The 23,128-nt window shown below is 39.1% G+C and overlaps 1 protein-coding gene across 1 annotated transcript in view; it reads left to right on the top strand.

The window, feature by feature from the left end:
- The first annotated feature begins 11,202 nt into the window (after positions 1 to 11,202).
- Positions 11,203 to 23,128, top strand: part of conv (insulin like growth factor binding protein acid labile subunit convoluted) — a 54,253-nt gene continuing 42,327 nt past the window's right edge. The window contains exon 1 of the mRNA XM_083142550.1: positions 11,203 to 11,470. The gene's annotated coding sequence lies outside the window, so the exon portion shown is untranslated. The remainder of the gene's footprint in view (positions 11,471 to 23,128) is intronic.

A 23,128-nucleotide genomic window follows, 5' to 3' on the forward strand; every position in this document is an offset into this window, starting at 1 on the left:
AATTGATTACCGACAATGACATGTTATTCTCTCATTAATTTCATTATTACTCTGTATATCTATCCTTATTGTTGCAAATATTCGAGAGGGAGAAATACGATGTTAAAGAATCAAAGAGTACAAAAATTCTAATTCTTAAATGCTAAGAATTGGAAAGATTAAAATTGGGTTCCCAGCACCGATAATCTAGCGATAAAACTGCTGCTTTTATACCATGGGGTCACGGGTTCGGTCTCCAGTAGAGGTAATATTCCAGGATTCCGGTAGAAGCTGTAGCTCTTGTGCCGATTAGCCTCTGTGTATATAGTGGTCCTTAATACAAATCCAATTAACTAATCATTGCAATACGGTGTACACTTGGGCATTTTTCTTGGCTCGCCCTCCTAGTCCTACATGATAATTAATTATAATTTGTGAGGTTAGAAAATAATTTCTGCAGTGCCGTCATCGTGGCCAAACTTGGTTCTGTGCAGGAGAAACACATCTACATCTAAAACTATTGATCAGTATTTATGCATAATTCACTAATCAAAATGCCTAGTTCAAGAGTGCAAATACTTCATTGCCAATGGCGCAGGAACGTTCTTCATTTGGGGGGGGGGTACAAAATTCAGCCTTCCATATATATAAACACACATACTACTGCACCTAGAAATACATTTCGGGGGTCCAACCAAGTGTTGCAATAATAATAACAATAATAATAAATAATTATAATTATAATAATTATATTTAATTAAATTAAAATATTAATTAAATATGTAAATTAATTAATATTATATTGCTGTTATTACATGAATAGGTAAAAGATATTAAAATAATAGAGATATAAAAGCATATAATATTCATTATCTAGCTTACGTGTAGTTAAGATCGCCAAGATTTGCATTAAAACAACTGCCCTGGCAAGGAATTTAATGTCACATAGAACAATAATTGAATATTTATTGAATAACAAACAAGGAGTTAGATCCAATTAACGAAAAGTAAAGTTTCTGATTAATATTTTATGGATATTATCATTAGTTGTGTGCATAAATCTTTTGGAACCCTTCAAAGCCGTATGAGCCAAATTCCTTGCCTTCCAATAAGTTCAGCGGAAATAGCCATCGATTATATAACAAATGCTAGACAATTATATTTTGATTATACCTGCCGCAAAATTAGTTTGGTATTGAGAGCTGAAGGAACACGCGTCACGGTGTTGCCATATCATGCGGTACGGTACGCAGTGCAGCCGTCTGACGCTGTGTCGAGGAAAACGTGTTATGAAAAAGAACAACAACGATGAAATGTGTTATTGTTTTTCGAGGAAAACGGAATAACAATGATGACAACAATGATGAATGTGTTATTGTTTTCTCTCTTCATTTCCATCTCCCTTACAACATGAACGAATTAACGAAACGAGCATTGTTTACAGGTTACCTTTTCAATCCATTCTGTATATATACTTTCAATAATCATTTCTTTCCGAAGTCGCCGTTAAAGTCTGACTATCTTTCAATTATACCGCAACTGAATTGCACAAAGTCCAGTTGGTGAGGCGTCTGACTTTTACGCGGGAGACCCGCGGTGGTTTGGGGAACTCTTTCAAATATCCTTAGCAGGCCTCCCCGATGGGTAGTGGTAATCAAGGGGTTCGATACCCGGTGGAGGCACATGGCACAGTGGTTCGGATCCAACTTTAAACTATTTTACCAGTCCCGATTAGCCTTCCCGTGCATAAAGTGGACTTAAAACAACAAATCAATCAATCAATCAATCAATCAAATATCCCTAGCGGCTCCGGAGTCGACTCAGTCCAAATGAGTACCTGGGGCAAACCTGGGGCAAACCTGGGTAAAGGCGGTTGGTGAACCACATCACCGCATCACCTCCATAATATGGTCGAGGTCGAGAATGTGTGGAGCCCTACCTCCACATCCCCATATGCTTCCATACTTTACTTTATTTTGCGTCCATTATTTGTTTTTGTATGAGAATCCCAGAGATTTTATGACTGTCCTTAAAGATGTTTTCCCACCTTGAAAAAGTCCCGAATCTTTCAACGAAACGCGCAGTTTCCTTACAGTGGGATGAACTTTCCTCCTATAATAAGAGTAAATATGGCGACGAATAGCGTCTTGCTGAAAGGTATCTAAATTTGTTACGCGTTTACTGATATTCCTCTACTTTCCTGGGGTTTCCAGTTTTGAAGCCTCGCATTGATTTATTTCTACCATATTATATTTCTTTTCCCCTATGGTTGTTCTTAGACACGCCGACAGCAGCAGCAGTCCTGTCCAGAACTTTATTTACAGAAATGATTGAACCCCCATTGTTTCGCTCTTGCTCAAAATATTTGCGCACAGAACAAACGTTTTCCCGCGTTTGGCCTTTGAGAGGAATTCCTCGAGTATTGCCTCCTGTGCTTGACATTCTTCACACAAGCACACGACATACTCAAGCAGAAAATTATGTACAAAAAAATAACACGCTATATACAACAAAGAATACACTAAATTCAGTAAACACTAAACAAACGGACTGATTAAAATATCACAGCAACGCAACAAACAACACGTCCTCTCCCAACAACATGAAAACTGATCGCAAGAACAATCGCCCGATAAGCGGCAACACCGTGATAAACGTTTTCTGTTGCTAGGTAACCAGAGCTTGGGTGAAGCACTGGGACGATTTTGATTGGCTCGCATGCCAGCAACCCACCCTGCCGCAGTAAAGTAAACCCTCTTTCTCCACGTGCTTCCCAAGCGTCAATACCAAACTAATTTTGCGGCAGGTATATTTACTTTTACTTCTTGGTAAGTCTTTCGGGGGAGTGTCCGGACCCCCTCCTAAATGCGTCCTTGATACTTAGGTATAATGTGAAGGCATGGGAATATTGTATTTTAGAACAGCACACACGAAAGTCCTGATATTTAATGCAAAGTTTGCATTATTTTTTTTTTGTTTTTCTTAGAATTTATGTTTTTTTAAACAGATTTTAAAACCAGATAACAATTCTGAAACATATAAAGCTCTGGACTTCGTTCTGGCCTTATTTGAATTTAACGGAACGAAAAATCAGGAGTTCGAAATGTGAAAATTGCGAACAAAGATACATCTATTCATTTTAATGCAGGTTGAGATTAAAGGAGGTGAGGAGGATCTTGAGCCACCCCAACCAGGAATAATCATCTCCCACCCACATTATGAATAGTCATACTTATAGAGTTCCACTTCAGTTCAATTCATTCTAATTTTAAATTCACATAGCTACGCATTAAAATATCTTTAAACAATTTATGGCAGATGTCTACCACATCCAATGTCTTTTAGAAGTGAAACATTTAACCAGTGACGTGCGGTGACGTCGACAGTTGGGGTAACAGTCAGTGGCGTACTCAGGGGGGTGCGGGTCACACCCCTCCCCCTTTGGGGCCCAATATTCCTAAAAAAAGAATGTCAATAACAGGAAAAGATTGCAAAATGATGAATGAGTACTAAAAGAAAGTACACGTAACTCCCACCCACATTCGAAATAAAAAAACGATTTGACTACTAAGCCAGAGATCCTGGGTTCGAATCTCGGCTTGACCATGGGTATTCTTTGTGTGTGTCCCTTGCCCTTCATCAAGTTTATCGTATCGTCTTTGCGAGTAGCCAAAAGTGGCGGAGAAGCGAAGTAAAATAAACCAAATCGAGCAATCAATGATTTGATTTCATTTTTGTTACTTAGCGTCGCTTTTTTCACATTTGGTTAATTGCGAAGATGATGCGATAAAATTAATGAAGGGACAAACACAAAGAACACCCATGCCCAGGACGGGGTTCGAACCCGGAACTCCTGTTGTCGTAGCGCGCTGTTATAACCACTCCCCCACGGCTGGTTGATTTGGTGTTTTAAGTACATGTTATGCACAGAAACAAAACAGGTAACAAACACACTTTTTGTAGTTTCTTCAATAATATTCATTTGGCCTTTTGAGTTCTGAGATACATTTTTCATTCCAAATTATTTCATTATTCACTGCAGAGTACAACACACAGGATAAGAATGCGCACTCATCACGGGCCTGGATTGTTCATCTATTTCATAATATCATACTCATCCTCATTTTTGCGATAACCAAATGTGGCAGAAAAGCGAAGTAAAATAAACCAAACCAACAACAATATGAACACGCGTTCTCTTGCCCAAATAAATACTACATCCGTATTTATGACTGTTAGAGGCCAAGAGTAGTATATTTAAATAAAACACTACTAAAACGAGAGTGAGAGAGAGCCTGAGCACATATTTGTAATTTAATCATTATACGTATATTCCATAATTGAAAAAAAAGAAAGAAAGCATAACATTATTGTCTGCACATAGCACGTTCCCATTTCATAAATAATAAAACTACATCCATATTATACATACATATTGTACAACGTGTAAAAGTTTGTGTAAATACAGAGAACATAAGTACTGCAGAAAATTTTACCCTGAATTCTTTAGAGGATTTACAAAAAAAATCTATGAGAAACCAATCCTCTATCTGTCCTATAGGAGATAGACTGGGGGACCTGAAAGCCTGGGCTTTCAACCATTGCAGCGGGGAGCGACGCTCCCCGCTGCAATGGAGGTAGAGGTAGAAATCTTCCTCTTTCCTTCGGCCGGCCGTTTCTACCTGGAAGCTGGTCAGGCTGAAGAAGAGCGAGCTAGGGTATCCAGCCAGCTTTGTCCGCGGATCACACCGATAGACGAGAAGCGCGTGGAAAAGAAAGTGTTGCATATGAACTGTGGCTTTAACAAGACAATAAATATTGTGATTTGAATATAATTCGAGATGTGAGATTGATTGATCTATCTCTGCTAGACTAGCTACTCCTCAGTGCACGTCACTGCATTTAACAAAGCATTTATTTGTTATATAATTAGCTGTACCTAATGACACTCTTCAAGCACTGAAAGTACTATCATTACATATACACAACCGAAATGCTTCAGATGTCAGAGGAAGCAAGGAAGGGCATACGCTCAAATATATATTTTTTCTTTTCTTTGGTGGACAATATGAAGAACCGCCCAAGGTTTCCTTTCGTATGTAGTATTATTAAATGCAGATACATGCGTGTGTTTTAGGGTGACATGTCAATTTCTCCTTTATGTGAAAAGGTAAACTTTAATGTAAGCAAAAGCATGTGCGCGTCACAGTTAAAGACTTTCGCATCTACAAAAAAAACCAACCAAAACACATTTCCACCTTGCCAGTCTCCGTGGCTGAGGGGTTGCATAGAGCGCTTTGACGCCAGAGGTCCCAGGTTGGGCATGTGAGTGTTCATCAATTTCATTATATCATCGTCCATCCTCATCTTTGCGATTAGCCAAAAGTGGCAGAAATGAGAAGTAAAATAAACCAAATAAATCAATCAAACATTTTCATCTCACTCAAGGACTTTGCGAATCCAATCCAAAATCTACCAATAGAACCTGCAGTGAGTTTCATTTATCTCGTGCATTCATCTTTCATGTAATTTTCTTACAGATTGACTTTAGGGTTTAACTTAAAATGGCGTTGTGTTTGTGTTGCATTCGATACCAAAATTAGATTTTAAGCAATTAATGTCCAATTATAAGTATATCTAATACATAGTTAAAAATAATTCACCCGCCCCCCCACCTTGTTTAAATGTCTAGGAAAAATTTCATTTCACCTAGGAATGATATCGCGATGCGATGACTCGAAAATTATCACAGCCTCATCTCGTCTCCTGTGTGGCGAGATCCTTCTCATTCTTGTTTGTGTTAATTTTTGTTTCGGTTTCCACTCGGAAGTCATTAAAACTTATTCTAGATTCACTTCATGCTCAGATAGGCTAATCGGGACTCTATTTTCAAAATCCCTTAATATATGGATTTAAGTATAGTTTTCCGAACATCCCCTTACAAAGTTATGAAAAATATGGGTGAGGTACAGCAGTACATTGTACCCCCCCCCCCCCAAGTTGGTCTGTAGTGTCTCGTCTCCTTCGTGTAAGTATTTCGTTTTGGAAAATTCCATTTTAAATATTCGAAAGAAAATAGGATCAGTCATATACCCTTCTGATGAAGATTTGTATCTTATCTTCGAATCGACGCGACCATTTCTTTAGAAAAGTGTACCCCCCCCCCCCCTTACGCAAAGGAGCATTCGTCTGCAGCGTGATTTTCTGAGAGCAAAATATGATTCCATCGTTTCACACACATTTTAAACAATTTTCATCTCCTTAAAGAGGTTTCCAAGAACTTAGGTCAATGAACTACCTAGTAGCAACCACAAAAAACAACCTGCACACACCCGCGACTCCTGTGCACCGTACTCCCGCGAGGAAGGGAGGGGGAGAGTGGACCATGCTTCCTTTCTGGCCCGAGCTGAACGGAAGAAGGGAAAGCTGCGCGGGGACTTTTCGTCCAAGGTTTTTTCCTTGTGGTTGCTCAATAGTAGAATAAGTTTAGAATGGTTTGAATTTCTGTGGAAAGGAAGATAATGTTTATAAGTTATAAACAATATACACTTTTTTATTGGGCGAACTGAAAATAGGTTCTTTTAACAGTAGCACCTTGCGTCTGCTGTCAAATTACCAAGGGGGGGGGGTACAGGGGGTACAACTCGATTTACGGATTTAGGGGGTACAGTACCCCCCTTCAAAAATTTAGGGGTTACAATGTACCCCTGTACCCCCCCGTTCCTGCGCCACTGTTCATTGCTTCTATGTCAATGCACTTGTCTCCTAGTAGAGGTAAATTTGTAGTGAAAATGCCCTTATTCCTTGAGAGTGGCACCTCCTAAGTGTGCGGTATTTCTCGCATAGTCCCCACATTTACACCAAGTTCTGAATTTCAGTCGTTGAACAAGAAAACATAAGATATTTAGTCATGGCAGAGAAAATGGTATCATTAACACATTTTCTATTCAAGAGTGTATTGTTCATTTGATGGCTACCTTACTAAGTTAATGTCGCTTTTTCTGAAGCACGAAAAGCTACAATCTTTCGTGGCTGCCTGCGGCGTTTAAGAGTTTGTTACCTTCGTAATCGAAGTGGTAAGGAGATGTTGAGTGCTCTGTCTATTCTGTCCTTTGAGATGGAGCTTTCAAAATCTTTGAATTTTAAACAATGTAGTAGCTGCTTATAAAACATATCATAATTTCTTGCTATGGTTAATTCTCTCATTATAGCAAAAATAAACTACTCACACTCTTTACATAGACATAGTGTTGGGCCTCCCCGATGGCGCAGTGGTAGCGTCGTAGCCTTGTAATCAAGGGGTCCCGGGTTCGATACCCGGTGGAGGCACAAGTGGTTCGGATCTCACTTTAAACTGTAGGTCCAGTCCCGATTAGCCTTACTGTGCATAAAGTGGACTTAAAACAACATATCAATCAATCAATAGACATAGTGTTACGTGTATCCAGCGAGTTGATGTTGACTGTAGTTTATGGTATATTTTGTACTGTTCATGATAATAGTAAGTGTGTGACATTATTCAAGTCAATGATGGCGTAGGAAAAGAAAACAATATTATCATTGCATTTTGTTTGACATAAAAAAATCGTGTCTAAAAGTACTCTTGTATATGATGGGAAAATATGCAACATCTCAGTCATGTATCTTTGGATTGGGCTGTAAAATATGTCACTGGTAATATTATACCGGAGTAATCTTATTAAGTAAATACCTTTTACTCGACATTAGTTAGTCCCCGAGAATTTGACTCCGAAATCTGTAGCCCCCACTTATTTCAGGCTGGCGCCGTCACTGCCTATATGTTGTGTATGTTTATAATGGGACGTTAATTGCTTGATATACAGGGTGGCCTAAGAAAGGTAACCGAAATGTAGAACCGTTACCTTATGTGTTTAGTTACCTTTTTTAAGGCCACCCTGTATAATTTTGATATCAAATGGAATACAAATCAACAGTATTCTGAGATAAATTCTATAATCAATGCATGAGAGAATTACGATTTTGAATTAAACAAAGATTCTGGGGAAAAGTAATAATTAACACTATGAACATTTTTTAACTGGGTTTAATTTAAGTATTGCTTAAAATGTTAATAAAAAATCAAAGTTTCTTTCATTCAGATTGTATTAATTTAAGTTCAATGCCGCCTAGTCCCCTCAGAATGAATAGAAACGTATAAGTGTTGTTAACGTTTAAAAATTGCTTAATGATATGATGTTCATTTTTATATATAGCTTTGTGGCCCTAAAATTAACTAAATGAAATGAAGTGGTACTCTAAATAATTTAGTTTACATATCTCTTCTCCAACTCGAAGTGCAATTCTCGTTTTCGTCTATAAATTTGTAATATTAACAACATATAGACAGTCTGTATACGAGCCCTTGAGAAGTGGAATTTTATCCTGAATATGCACGCAGTACAGGCTCTTGTGAGTATCCCTTCAACAGTTTATAACACTAATCATAATTCATTCTAACCGTCGCGATTAACCAGAAGGGGTATAAAAGCGATGGTTTTTCCATCAGCCTTGAAGAAACGGTGTGAAACTCATCGAGAAAACTAGTTGTCACACTCCGTGTTACCCTCTCCAATAATATTTTCAGTGAAAGGTTTTCCATTTCGTCGACAATTTCGACACATTCTGCGTATCAAACTCGACCAGCACACTGATGGTGTTTTTGATTCAATGAGACTAGCACATTGCTATAACGCCCGTTAGTCCAACACGGAAGAGTAAAAGTTCGAATGAAATCGGATCCAATAGAGTATAATTAAGCGTTAGATTTAGAAACGGATTCTAAAGCTAACGATGAATCTTCAATTTACCTTGGGGACGGTAGCTGCAAAAAAGGCCACCTGCTTCCTGCAGTCTGTAGTCCCATTTTCACAGGATATACGCTACGTTTCGTGAAACGTTGTGGATACTATGCTTCCATTCAGTGGCGGTGATTAGGGGGGGCGAGAGGGGCAGTTGCCCCTCCACCTTTTCTCCACTTTTGTCCCCCGCACTATGCTAAACCTAATCTATAAAGGGAAATATACTGTCTTTGCCCCCCGGTTTTTAAACCCCATCGCCGCCACTGCTTCCATTAACTTTGGGTTATGTCTGAATCAAATATATGGATGAAATCATTTAACATCTGGCTGCAGAAAAATGTCATTGATGTCAGAATACTGATCATAATATACCATAATTGGCATACAAAAGGCATATTTCAATACAGAATGCAATTTTAAAACAAAACAAAAAATAAAATGAAATTCGTATTTTAATAATTTCATTAAAACATAGAGGCTACAGTGGGCTACTCTACAGAATGTATTTTATTTCCTTGTTGTGTACTTGTGAATTGTCAGTCTGAATACTGTTAACAACTTTAACAATAGTGCTAATAACATGGGAAATATTTGAAAAACTCTTACAATAAAAAGCGAAAAAAAATTGAATAGAAAAAGCAACTGCCTTTTTTCTTGCTCCTCTATCTGAAGTAAACAAACCAAAATAAGTTCACTGGAGTAATGTGGCAGAAGGTATATGCTAATGAGTACGGTTAACCAGAGGGTATACGGCGTATACCCTCGACTACAGCACTGGCTTCCTGTGAGAGATATTTCATCCGCCAATGTTTGGAATATAGCTATCGGCCTGTTATAGTCATTACATTTTGTCATAGAGCTGCTGTTAAAAATAAGAGAGAAGCAGGTTTCAGAAATGACACAGTGGAATTGAGTGATTTGTGACGTCACTTTGCCTCGCCAATGGTCCAGTCTCATTCGTGTCAAGGCAACTTACGGCCTTTCATGAGACGCTGTCTCATACGGTACATATGCAAAATAGAACGGGGATGACTGCTCTATAGGCTAGTTCGGACTTAACGACAAGTTTGTCACGTACGCGATCTGCATCTTGCTAAGAAACTTTTCAGTTTGCATATTTTGATTTCAGAGACAGCACGCTGCCATTTTCTCGTAGTTACTTTCTCAACTTCATTATGCTAATTTATGTTGGCGCTTCGTGTTCAATTTCCAAATGATATTCCTGCAGAAAGCAAGTTACAGAAAGCGCACGAAATTGTCTTTGTACAGACGAAATGTAGCTCTCTCATGTGTAGAGTATAGATACCAAAACGCATACACAAGAAGCATACAAATGTATGAAAAGTAATTTTTCAAGTACTTTTAACAAAAAGCATTGCAGACAAAATAGAACAAGCTCGTGCTTTCAAGTTTGATAAGTTTTAAAGCTTCCTTTATTCTTCTATCTTTCTCTCTCTCTCCAGATGTACTTGTATCACTTTTTCTCTGTGCATGTTACTTCGGTTTCCCTTTTTCTGTATTTTTTTTCTCTCTCTCTCTGCACAGTTGACTAGCTTCACCCTTACTGAACGTATAACAGACCGAATGAATATGCTACGCTAATAACTTTGTGGGTAGCCTATACTAATCAATTTCGAAGACTGCGTCTTTCGGTATTTTTCACACATTCTCGATCTCGACCATAGTATGTGGTGTTACCCCCTTGTCTCCAGATATTCATTGATTGGATTGAGTAAGCCCCAGAGCCGTTTTATGCAGACACACTGTCGGAAAAATTCCCACCTCAGATCATCCACCCCTGAAATCGAACCCGGGTCTCCAGGTTGACAGTCATACGCCTTTCCGACTGGTGACTTTCTCTTGACGATTGGTACTAGATGTATTTTTAAATTACTTTATTTATTGCGCATGACCGATTTGTTGTATGCTGCAAACACTGTTCTGAAGCTCGTATGAAATCTACTTTTTCTTTAATAAACTTTGGTTTTCTACCTGTCCGTCAGATGCGACGCTGAGGAATAATGAATTACTGAAGTACATGATACATGATGGTACAAACACGATTAAAATGTATGCCTTGTCCAGGAAGCGAACATGGGCCTCCTAATTTTATAGACAATTACATTAACCATTTTTACACATGTGCCGGCTCGAAGTCCATTCTATAAAATCTTATATACTGAGATATTGTTATTGTACTCTGTAACATTGAAATCACACTATCCTCCTTGATATGGAATCTGTTATCATGGGTTTTATGCCTTTCTGTGACAGTTTCTTGACACGGCAATCTCAGCTGAGGAGAAAACAGGAGGCGCCAACGTCACAAGGCGAACACTAATGCCTGTTCAGATAGGAAAGTCTTCCACCAATAACAAGCTTTGTTGCACAGGGAGTAGGAAATGTAGGCCGTCTGCAGAGGATTTCTTTGCAGAAACATGCTTGAACACAATCCTGTCGAGGAACCTAAACGAAAAGCGACAAGAAGAATTGGAACGTGTAAAACCGCAGTTAGTGGATCTGAACAGAACATGAAGAAGCAAGAAACGTGAGAAACAGCCCCAAAATCGCTTCTGCCCGGCTAACAGCCTCCTGCAAAGATGATTACGCTCTCTTTTCTTCGTCCAGTGAAAGCTGTCCAGCAGTGGTGACTTCTACGCGGGATAGTAAAGGTACGTGCTTGTTTTGTAGCTTTGAGACAGGTGCAAGGGCACAATGCATTCAAGCGAAAGGAATTGTTCAAGGAAAACTTCGTAGCAGTGCTTTTGAAATAACATATGGTGTTTCCTTTATTTGGCGTGAAGTCTAAATGTAAGCATGGTTAAGCATCGTAAATAATGTACTGTACAATCTGTTTGCGGTTGTGTGCCTTGGGAATATTTTCCTTTCAGTTCCGACAATCGTATACTTACTCAAGTATGTTCGGTACGGTAGTGTTGATTGGCATTGTGCAGGAATTTATACATGCCTTTTTTCTCATTTCACGTAACTTTTCTGCCTACGTAGGCTAATCACAACTGTAAAGATGAATGTTTGTTCCATAAAATTGACGAAGGCAAGAACTGGAACCCAGAACCTTCGGTAGCGAGATCGTGAGTCGAACACTCAGTGCCCTCGGTCGATAAGGCTGTTGTGTGTGAATTAGTGAAATGTGAACAGTAACATCTAATGTAGAACCTTAAACATATGCAAATGAAACATTCATAGGGCTGTTTTATTTGAGAGAAGATGATAATAACAATAACAACAGCTGAGGTGGTAGTCCAGCACGTTGAGATTCCGAGTTCCAGCCCCGGACTCAGCGCGGATCTGTCAGTGAGTGATCCTTCATAAATTTCACCATTCATCGCTGCGATTGGCAAAAGTGACGAAAATAATAAAAACAAAAATAACAATGTTAACAGGAACCCAAAATAACCAAGCATATGGAGCAACTCCTCCATGTATGTTTCATCTAAGCATGGATGGGGTGATGTAATCAGCACCACACTCTAATTTTTAATGCAGCTTTCTGTTTCCGTAAGCAAGGGGGAAGGAGGAGGCTTTGCCAGTTGCAAATCTCTGTATCAGGAATACTGGAACATGTTCGAGTCGTACGCGTTGTCAGGTATCGACTAAATATGTTCGTAGATCCAGTTTTTGATTCAAAATTCTATTCGCATGTGCATTAGTACAATAAATCAAATTTGAAGTTCTGCCATTTACTAATTTAGTTCATACACATTTTGCGGAAAAAATGCTGCTATTAGGCTCCGAGCCCAGGTTCGAACTCTGGACTAAATAGAATGGCCAGACTCCCTGTTTTCTAGCAAATGTTCCGGTGAGCCCGAAAATTATCTTCTGGGAGATGAATTGTTTCGGTTTTTTAACCCAGAAACACAATACGTAATATTTTCTGAGTAATTTGATTTTATCATTGTCATCATCTGATAATTAGTAACAAATCGTGCGATCAAAGTGATTTTCTTGCAAGATTTGGACTGTAGAATACTTTTTATTGTATTTATCATTTCAAGCATGCAGCCACGTAATACATCAAAGCTATTATATATACATTATATATATATATATATATATATATATATATATATATATATATATATATATATATTATATCATATTTTGCTCTCACAATTTAAATTAAAATTCTTTAGAACATTTAAAACCCAACACGTAAAGCGAGAAAATGACAAATTCACACGAATCACGTCTCTGTGAAACCCGGAAAAAGTTTAAGAGAAAAAAACACACACACACACAGAACACACTTGAATTCACAAAATATGAGGCATACTTATGTAGGCTACTTCAAAACCTGGTATATATGTAGGTGCGGGCGCAGTCGGGAGGAGGGTGATCCCATGGATCTGCATATGACGAACATAATTTTGTATGCAGGGTTGAATCCAGCCCGGTTGAATCACACATTTAAAAATGTAATGTTTGTATGTATATTAAAAATTAGGGTTAAATGAAGTCTACAATCTCGTGACATTCGTAACCTACGAACGTGACAAGCCTGAAATGCATACTTCCTTCATGATGTAGGAGGAGTTTACCTATTTTGTACTTATATTCTAATATACATTATATAGCCTACTGTGTATTTGTGTGCCTGTGTATATATTAATATAATTTTTTCAGCGTAACGAAATATATCTTTCCTTCGAATTCCACGTGAGATAGAATGTGCTTGTTCATCACATCTTTATCATCCCGCCCTGTTTCGATGAATGCAGAAAAATAAAAGTAGGACTAAAATAACCGCAAAATACCTGAGTATTGTGAAACGGCTGTATTGGATTTCTTAGTTAACAACATCCTGAAGAAATGAGGGCGTTTTTTTTTCTTCATAACTTCTTTTGACATTTCGACTCCTGTGTTTTTCCCTGATTTAGAAAGTAACTGGGCTGTAGCCTGTAATAAGCCTTCACATTATCTTCGATCTACTTCCTTCCATTGCTACCTCAAGGACGTCTGCTTTAGGACGGGAAGAGAGAGAGAGAGAGAAGAATGTGTTCATACAGAGACTATTTTGCAAACTATACGTAGTAGAATATTTAAAGGGTCATTGACTTTAAAACTTATGTTTTTGCTCGGGCTTCAGATTTTTTTCAACTTCATGTGTACGTTGACAAGTTACAATCACGAGATTCGGGGCATCCAAAATTTGACTTTCGTAAAAGTTAATGTCTAAGTAATTTTCGAGTACCCACAAGACAAACTTGCAACCCAAAACTTATCCACAGTTCCATTACTAAAAGGTTCTCCCTTCTCCAACGCTCTATACAGACTTCATCCCGCACTTACACAGAACTTACCTCAAAAAGTTGACATTTTCTTGCCAGAACAATCGTTAACAAAGTATGTGTAATTGTTATCCTGTGTTAGAGTGAGATTATTTCCGTAACAGCTCTGGCCGTTCTGCGCTTGCACCTTGGGAGCGAGTCGTAACTCCCGACGTCTGTAATCAAGAAGTGAACCGCTGACGTCATCTCTACTCTGCGCCTATAGCTAACTCTATTGCTTACGCTGTGCACTGCTCGTAGTCTCGCTGGCTAGACTCGCGCAGTCAGCTGGAGATGTTCCGAATGCACTCGGACTATACATTGTGTTATTTTCTTGTTTTTGGTGTTGTTGCTGCTACTGGTGATGATGTTACACTTGTTACGGTTTCAGTATAAAACGGTCGTTCTGTACTGCATCTGAAACTTTAAGAAGTAAAGAAAAGTAAAGTTCGCCGTGCATATATCACCGTGCCATGAAGGCACATTTAGGAGATGTGGGGAATAGGGCCCCACACATTCTCGATCTCGGCTATTTTGGAGGTTATGTGATTTGCACCACGCTCCGGCCGCCTTTACCCCTCAGGATTGCCCCCCGCCGTACCAATTGATTTGAGGCTGGTGAGCCCCAGAGCCGCTTTATGCGGGAACAAGAACGTAGAAATTAAGGTTAGAGCGATGCTCGAATACAAATTTTGCATTCCGACCTTAGATCATCCACCTCTGGAATCCAACCCGGGTCTTCCGCGTTGTAGCCAGACGCACTATCGATTAGATTAAGGTGGCTCTTTATGTTATTATAGTAATAATAATCTTTCTCTCTCTATCATAGACACACATACACTGTAATCCTGCACCTATAATATGTACCGTTTCTTATTTTACGTTAATTTTTTATCTTCTTAGGTCAGTCGCTACAACGAGGATGAATTGTGATTAGATTAATTAGATTCCACAACAAATACATATAAAGACCCGCACGTTTCACTAACTTTCAATTTCCGGATATTCTTGGATTGAGAAGTGTGCATTTGGACATGAAAACGAGATAAGACCATCAGTAGTGTAATTTGACCCAGGTTCGATACCTGGTGGAGGCACATAGTTGTTCGGATCCCATTTTTAACTGTAGGTCCAGTCTCGGTTATCCTTGTTCGATGGACTTTCGGCGAAGTTCGTTTTCGGAATTTTAAAGTCACGCCATATGGTATCACACACCACGTTAAATCATCCATGACTTTATTCAAGTGTTTTCCCATTGTAAAAGAGTGGCAACTAAATTGAAGAAACTTACGCAGTCTTGCAGAATCAGCATTTTTAAATGTTGGCTACATATTCAGGAAATGCTAAATTCTGATCCTGAAGTCGTGACACAAAATTGGGTCAGCGACCTTGCAGTTTCCTGTAGGTGGAAAATTAACGGTGAATGATCAAAGAGGCGCATTTTGCTTTCCTCTTAAGGCCCTTCTAAGAGCTCAAGACTTCGTCTTCTTTACATCAATCAAACACCTACTCTCATTGCTTCGGCCAAGGGAGCTTGGTGATTGTATTTGTACCTTTCGGAAACAAAAACGTGCTTCGAAGCCACAGATAACTAGGGTTGATCGGATGCAGGGTTTGAAAAACGCGTTTTTTTAATAATAAAAAACAAAAAAAAACAACCCCTGAGCCCAGGTGGGGTTTTTCGGGTTTAATTGTTTTCTTTTGGGTTTAATTGGGTTTTGTCGAGCTTTTATAAATATAATGTGAATGCATGTAATATAATTCACATTTGTAATTGCCGCCTAACCTACCCACCGCCGGGCACAACAAACTGCTAAACCATAGCAATGTTTATTTTTATCCTTTATTCTATTACGATTTCCTGGTTACCCCTGCGCTTCTGTGGATAGCAAGTTTGTATGTTTGAATTGATATTTGTCTAAAGTACCTGCAGAATCTACAGCTTAATATAGGCCTATGTAAATTCTTAATAAAGATTAAATGTTTGTATTGGTGTACTGAGCTCTGATATTTCGTTCTACTTCATTTCAATATTACAAGTGTGCATTTTAGATAGCAAAATTAATCTCGAGTTATGATGACAGTCGTGAACGCATTATAAGAATCGAAAATGCAATGTTTATTAGTATACACCTCTATGACGTTCCTTCATTTCACAAATCATTGAAATACCAAAGTTAATGAAAAAACCCAATGGGTTTTAAAATAGTTCTTTTCAAGTGGGCCCAACCCTGATCGGGTGTCTATTCTTCAATCGTTGTGGGCATCTAGCTACGAAACATCGGTAGAGTGGTTTATTATGACACCGACTGTATCACCTTTCCTCGAGGAGAGCGCAATGGACAACTTTAAGACATTGTTGTCACTCTGAAACTAGATATCTGTGTGCAGATTTTTGGCAACATACTTTCATTACCAGTTCGTAGTTGATGGTAAACATATTCGGTTTGGTAATAATGTCTGCATTCCTAAATTTGGTTACGTTATAAATACAATTTATATATTTCGAAAAAAAAAAATGGAATAAAGTACACAAGTCATAATTCCTGCCCAGTAGCGAACGCAGGATTTCATCAAGGGGGGTGTTATTTCTAAAACTTTTTTCCAAATTCACATTACCATTGTTTTATTATACTTTAATTAAATAATAATAAAAAGGTAAAGGTAAAGTGTTCCCCTGTGCATAGCACCACGCCATGAAGGCGTATAGGGGGTGTGGGGGTAACGCCCCACACTTTCTTGATCCGGTCGTGAGTGGGGGTGGTGTGATCAGCATCACGCCCCTGGCCGCCTTTACCCCCCAGGGTTTTCCGCAGGTACCCATGTTATTCGACGCTGGGTGGGCGCCGGGGCCGCTTCCACCGTTAGAAAAGTTCCCGGATTTGAACCGGCCGGGGATCGAACCCGGGACCTTTAGCATGGTAGTCAGACGCGTTACCGACTGAGCCACCGCGGCCACTAATTAAATAATAATAATCACAATTAATTAATAATACTTATAATTAATTAATTGGCTGAAATAATACTGATAATACTACTAATACCACTACTACTACTATTAAGTAGTAGAGATCTACATGAATATAGTATTTATGAAAACAATAGAACGAAATTACTTTCTAGTCATTCGATTTTTATCAAATCCTGGGAGCATTGTTTTGTTTCTTTGTTACGAATTAATTGTCTGGTCAACGAGGTGAATTTTCAGACCGTTGCCCAAGACTGCTACCATACAAGCGGTGAGGAGCATGAAGAAGAAGAAGAAGAAGAAGAAGACACATTTCAATGGTGAAGAAGATCCATAAATACAAGAAAATATATTAAAATAAATTGAAATAATCAAAGTATGGAACTCATCCAAGGGGCTGCGACGATCTGGTCGGTAGATCGTCTGACAAGTGATAATCACGCGGGAGATCCGGATTCGATTCCCGAAATTGGTTGAAATTTTTCCGGCTTTTTCCCCGCATAAATGTCCTCGATAATTCACATCTGGATTATCTCGCTGTTCTTACCAACAAAATATTTTACAATAGTTAAGCTTATTGTCGTTTTAATAATTGTCTAGTCAACAAGGTGAGACATTTTAAAGAGGGACATTCAAACGAGCTGTGGTAAACAATATAATGGGAAGATGAATTGGTGACTGTATTCTTGTCCGCCTAGCCTTTGTCTATACATTAGCCTCTTACAACGTACCAATAACTTTATTTAGTTAATTCTCATTGTTCACACACAAAAAAAATACATGTTCGTTGAATACTGGCGTACGTAGAGGGATGGCCGATGGTGTTCCAGCCCCTACCGAAATTTTCATAAAATCAGAATTTTCAAATAAAAATCCGTTAAGAACTTTAAGAAAATCAAAATGTGTAAATGCGAAACCTCTTTTAAAGTGAATCCCGATTACCATTTTTGTCTTTGAATACAATTTTAATAGACTGAAAAGCTCCAAAAATACGAAATATTTTATTATGGATCCTGCCCTCCAAATCGAAGCCATTTGCTATCCACATTTACTATTCCAGCCCCTCCCGAAAAAATAATCCTGCGTGTTGAACATTGTTGCAACTGAGATAGAAAACAACTTTTTTCTCTTTTAAATCATAGTTACACTACCTAACCTCATAAACTCGTGGTTATTTTCAAGACATCACTCTGAAAGACGCGTGTGTTTGGAATGCTGTGCTTTTCTCCATGCTGCATGGAAATAATAATTCAAATTATTATTATATTATTATTATTATTATTATTAGTAGTAGTAGTAGTAGTACTAGAAGTAGTAATAGTAATATTATTGTCCCAGATCTTTGACTGTGAAAAATTGGCCATTTAATTATTTTTTTCAGCATTTTTCATAATATTTCACAAGCTCAAGGGGGGGGGGTTTAAACCCCGTAACCCCCCTTGCGTACGCCACTGTTCCTGCCTCTATCTATGTTCATCGTGCGTGCGTAATCCTCCCTGTTTCTCACCCTTTCCAGCTCTGGTTCTCTTCCATCTTTCACTTATCTCTGTTTTTCTTCTCTCTATCTCTGTTCTCTCGATTTCCCCTATCTCTTTTCTCTGTATCACCGCTCTCTCTTTCTATCTGTTTTGCACGGGTTGTATTGATTTCCCTTCTCTCTCCAATTCACTTTATGTCTCCTTTCTAACCCCTCTCGTTCCCTCACTCGGTTTCCTTTGCTCACCCACTCCCTCACACACACAGTATCCCGTGATTGGCACAGGAAAAAGTTGGTCTATCTTTGTTTCTGAAAGAAGAAAACATGAACTTACTTGCAAGAAGTCTACCGTTACCCACAAGTCCATAGGCTTCCATGTTTGGGATCCAGCTCTGTCTTGGTTCCTGCTCGCTGGCGTGGAGGCGTAACTTGACCCAATGTGCCAACGCATCCCAGATCTCTGCTTTTGATCTATGTTATTACGTGGGTCACACTATCTGCCTTCATGTCGGAACCTCTTTCGTGGGCAGTTGGCGCTCGTAGTTAAAGTTCTGCTGACGTAATAACAGCACCTTGATTACTCAGCTAATCTTGGGCGTTCGACATTACGAATGTAGAAAGTAATGACGGAAGTGATTCAAGTTATGGGGGTAATTTGTAGGGAGGAGTCACACTCTAAGAATAAAGACAGAGAAAAGTTGTACAAAGCTTGTTCTATTTTGGTAGGCTGTATGAACGCGGGGAAGATATTAGAAATTGATAATACACGAATAAAACAATTATTTTTCAGTACTGCCGTTCAAACACAGCGACTACACTCAAAACTAAACCAGGGATCCTATGTTCGGATCCGGGTTACAAAACATTTATTAAGGAGGTGAGTAGACAAATGAGCTTCTTCATAGAATGTTGTAGTGTAATATCCGCAATAATGCAGATAAATATTGCAAATAAATCTCAAATCACCTATTTTCTGTGGCAACCATGGGGTAGGTACTGTGTGTGCGAGAGAGTGGGTAAGCAAAAGAAACGGAACAGAGAGGAAGAAACAAGAGAATTGATTGATTTTGTTTATTTGACTTCGCTTTTCTGCCACTTTTGATTAATCCTGAAGATGAGAAAAAGGTAAAGGTAAAGTGTTACCCTGTGCATAGCACCACGCCATGAAGGCGTATAGGGGGTGTGGGGGTAACGCCCCACACTTTCTTGATCCGGTCGTGAGTTGGGGTGATGTGATCAGCATCACGCCCCTGACCGCCTTTACCCTCCAGGGTTTCCCCCAGGTACCCACGTTATTCGGCGCCGGGGCCGCTTCCACCGTTAGAAAAGTTCCCGGATTTGAACCGGCCGGGGATCGAACCCGGGACCTTGAGCATGATAGTCAGACGCGTTACCGACTGAGCCACCGCGAAGAACACCTATGCCGGGATTCGAATCCGGGACTCCTGCCGCCATGGCGGGATGTAAGAAGAGAGAGAAACAAAGTGAATTCTAATAGAAGGAAAACAATACAAGCACAGTACATCCAACGACGAATTGTCCCGCACCATTTTCATTAGGTCTGTATCATACAACGTGATGATAATGAATTGAAATAATTACGTCAATAAGCAGAGGGCAATGCTTGCTTCGAACCAACATAGTTTCATTCCTTAAAACAACACAGGATGTACGTAGAATGAAAAAGTAATGAATTAGGCGGTGGAGAATTTTACTACCATTATCTTTGTCGTTGACTGTACAAAACAGATTGAAAAAGGGGGCAGTGATACAGGGCAAAAGAGGTCGAGAAAAGCAAGAGAACATTGTTTAGTTAATGTTACTATTTAGAGCAAATTAATCATGCATCCCTTTAATGCAATTCATACAGGAATAAAATCATACGCAAATTGAGTTTTGATGTTCATTTTGATTTGTAAAAAAATCATAAACTTTCGACCCATTTGTACAGTTCAGTTCCAAAGATAATTTGTGCCTAACCTTGGGCTGCGAGATCGAGTCAGTTCCTAAGAGTCGGAGATTCACTGAAGGCTGCCAGCTGAAATGCCGCTTCTCAAGGCTACCTCGAATAAGGAAGTGGCTACCACGCCCCTGAAGCGACTTCCTCGACACTCGTGCTATTCCGGTTGGCATGCTCCGGAACTGCAAAGGTCACGAGGTGGTCGTTCAGTAAAATATATTTTGGGAATTTAGTACTTTATTTCGCTGTATTGGATTACAATTTTATTACATAAAATGTGTGCTAATTATAATTATAATACGTTGCAAATTAGTAATAATTATTACTAATACTGTTAGTTACTATATCCTTCTTGATAAGGAACTACAAGGGCTTCCCCGATGGAGTAGTGGTGACGTTGTTACCGTGTAGATGCCCCAGGGGTTGATCCCGATGGGGGCAAATTACAAAGTAGTTCGGATCCTCTATAGACTGTAGGTTCCGTCTCGATTAACTTAACTCAGCATAATGTGATGTGTCTTGACCACTTCAACCATCTTGTGCCACTGCTTACTTACTTCATATATACACAGAGAGAAATGTTTGCTTGGAGTAACCAAAAAATAGCTTCTAGTAAACAAATATATGTTCAAATTGGCGACAAACAAACGATTGTTCATCAGAATCAAATTATATTAGTAATCGTGCCTATTTGTTTACGTTTACCAAAAAAGTTTAACCAAATGTGTTTTGTTAATTCAAACAAATTATTTTTTTCTGTGTAACCTTCATTTTCCTTCGTTATTCTATACATAAGCAGAGTTAGGATTTTTAGGGGAAAATTTCATTGGGAAAAAGGAAGGGAAAAGGTGCTAAAATAAGACTCAAAAAGGGGCAAAAAAGGTGCTGATTGGGGCAAAAAAAGGTGCTGATAATTATACTACTTATTAAAACTTTCCCTCCTATTTTATTAGTCTAAGCTATTCACTCAAAGCTGTGTACACATCACACACATAGGTTGTGTTACAGTTATTCACCAGAGTCGGGGAAAAACACAAAGCTGTTGTACCTTACAACATTAAGCATTTCTAAATTTTTAAAAGTGAGTTTGTTTCTTTTCGGAGATAAAATGTCTTTATATAAGCTGATGCTTCTCTCTACATCCAGAGAAACAAGTGGGGCAAACTTAGTATTCACTCGGAATGGTAACTCTGTGGAAGTGGCAAATTCCACAACATCCGGATTCTTGTCAAGACTGGCCTCAAGTTTGTCTCTGGCAAAACCATCTAACTGGCCCCTCACAGTAGTAAAGATATCCCATTGTTTTTCCTTTTCGACGCCTTGTTCTTCTAAGCTTTCGATGGCTGTCGACAGGTACTTGTAGGAATGTACACAAAATAGTTCTTTTTGCAAATCATCTATATTGTCTTGGAGGAGAAGTTGCTGTCCCTTGGAAATTGCACCTGCGTCGGTTGAATCCAGGGAAAGCACAAACTCCGTAATTTTTTCAAAATTTTCACACAGAAATGCAGCACACTCAATCCATGATCCCCAGCGAGTAATGATGGGGAAATGTGGCAGGGGCAGGCAGGTAGTTTCTCTGTAGGCAAGAATGCGACTCGGGGCCTTAAGGAGTATTTTCTTCAGATCAGATATGAACTCATTTACAATGTTGTATTCGTTCCTAATAGATTCAGAAACCCTGTGAAGGGCATGAGCCAAACAGGTTGCATGCTTTAACTTAGGGAACAACGGCTTCAATTGGTTAAATGCCGAAAGCATGTAGGGAACCTGGTCAGTAACTACAACTACTACTTTTTCGAACTGAATTCCACCGGGCCACAGTTTCTGACAGAAATCCATAAATGACTGCATCACTGTACTGGCATTGGTTTTCTGCAACTCATACATGTTTAGTAACATGGGCTTAACTTCCTCACCTGTCAGAGGAAAAACCAAAATGTTCAAAACATATCGTTGCATTGAGTCTGTTGTCTCATCCAGAATGACACCTATATCGCAATCTGACACTTTCACCTTAATTTTACGAACAGTTTCTTCATACACAGGTTCAATATACTCGTAGTTTTTCCTTAACGTACTCTCATCGGGCACTGACAACCGTGTGTACTTTTCAAGCCCTTTCAAGGCTGGTTCACCTTGTTGAGTGGAATCCCCGCCTGTGTAAAAGATGCGCACAAGTCAACATTAAATTCCTTTAAATTTTGGTTCTTGGAAGAACACTGCTCAAATGCACTGCGTAAGAGAGGCTGCCGAGATTTACTTCCTTGCAGATTCTTGTTCTTTTGATGCTTAGAGCTGGAAATATGTTGCTGGATGCAATCTCTCTGGTGTTTTTCATCTAATGTGATTCCCTTATCACAAACCATGCATCGAATAACAGTCCCATCACTTTCTATGAACTCGTGCTTAAATTCTTGAGCCAGACTGAGAAATCGGGATCTGGGCACTTTCGGCATGGTAAAGTACATGCACTAACAGGATCTAACAAAGTGAAAAAGCAAGTAAGGAACTTACATCCACAAACAATATTTGTCCACTACGCACACATGAAACGTGAAACCCACCACTTCAGAAACACATTGTTGCTTCACTGCTTCCAAGACCAAACTGCGTTTCCTTCTTCCTTCTATCTTA

Source organism: Lepisma saccharinum, chromosome 21 (genome assembly GCF_977018435.1).
Source record: "Lepisma saccharinum chromosome 21, izLepSacc3.1, whole genome shotgun sequence".
NCBI lineage: Eukaryota > Metazoa > Arthropoda > Insecta > Zygentoma > Lepismatidae > Lepisma > Lepisma saccharinum.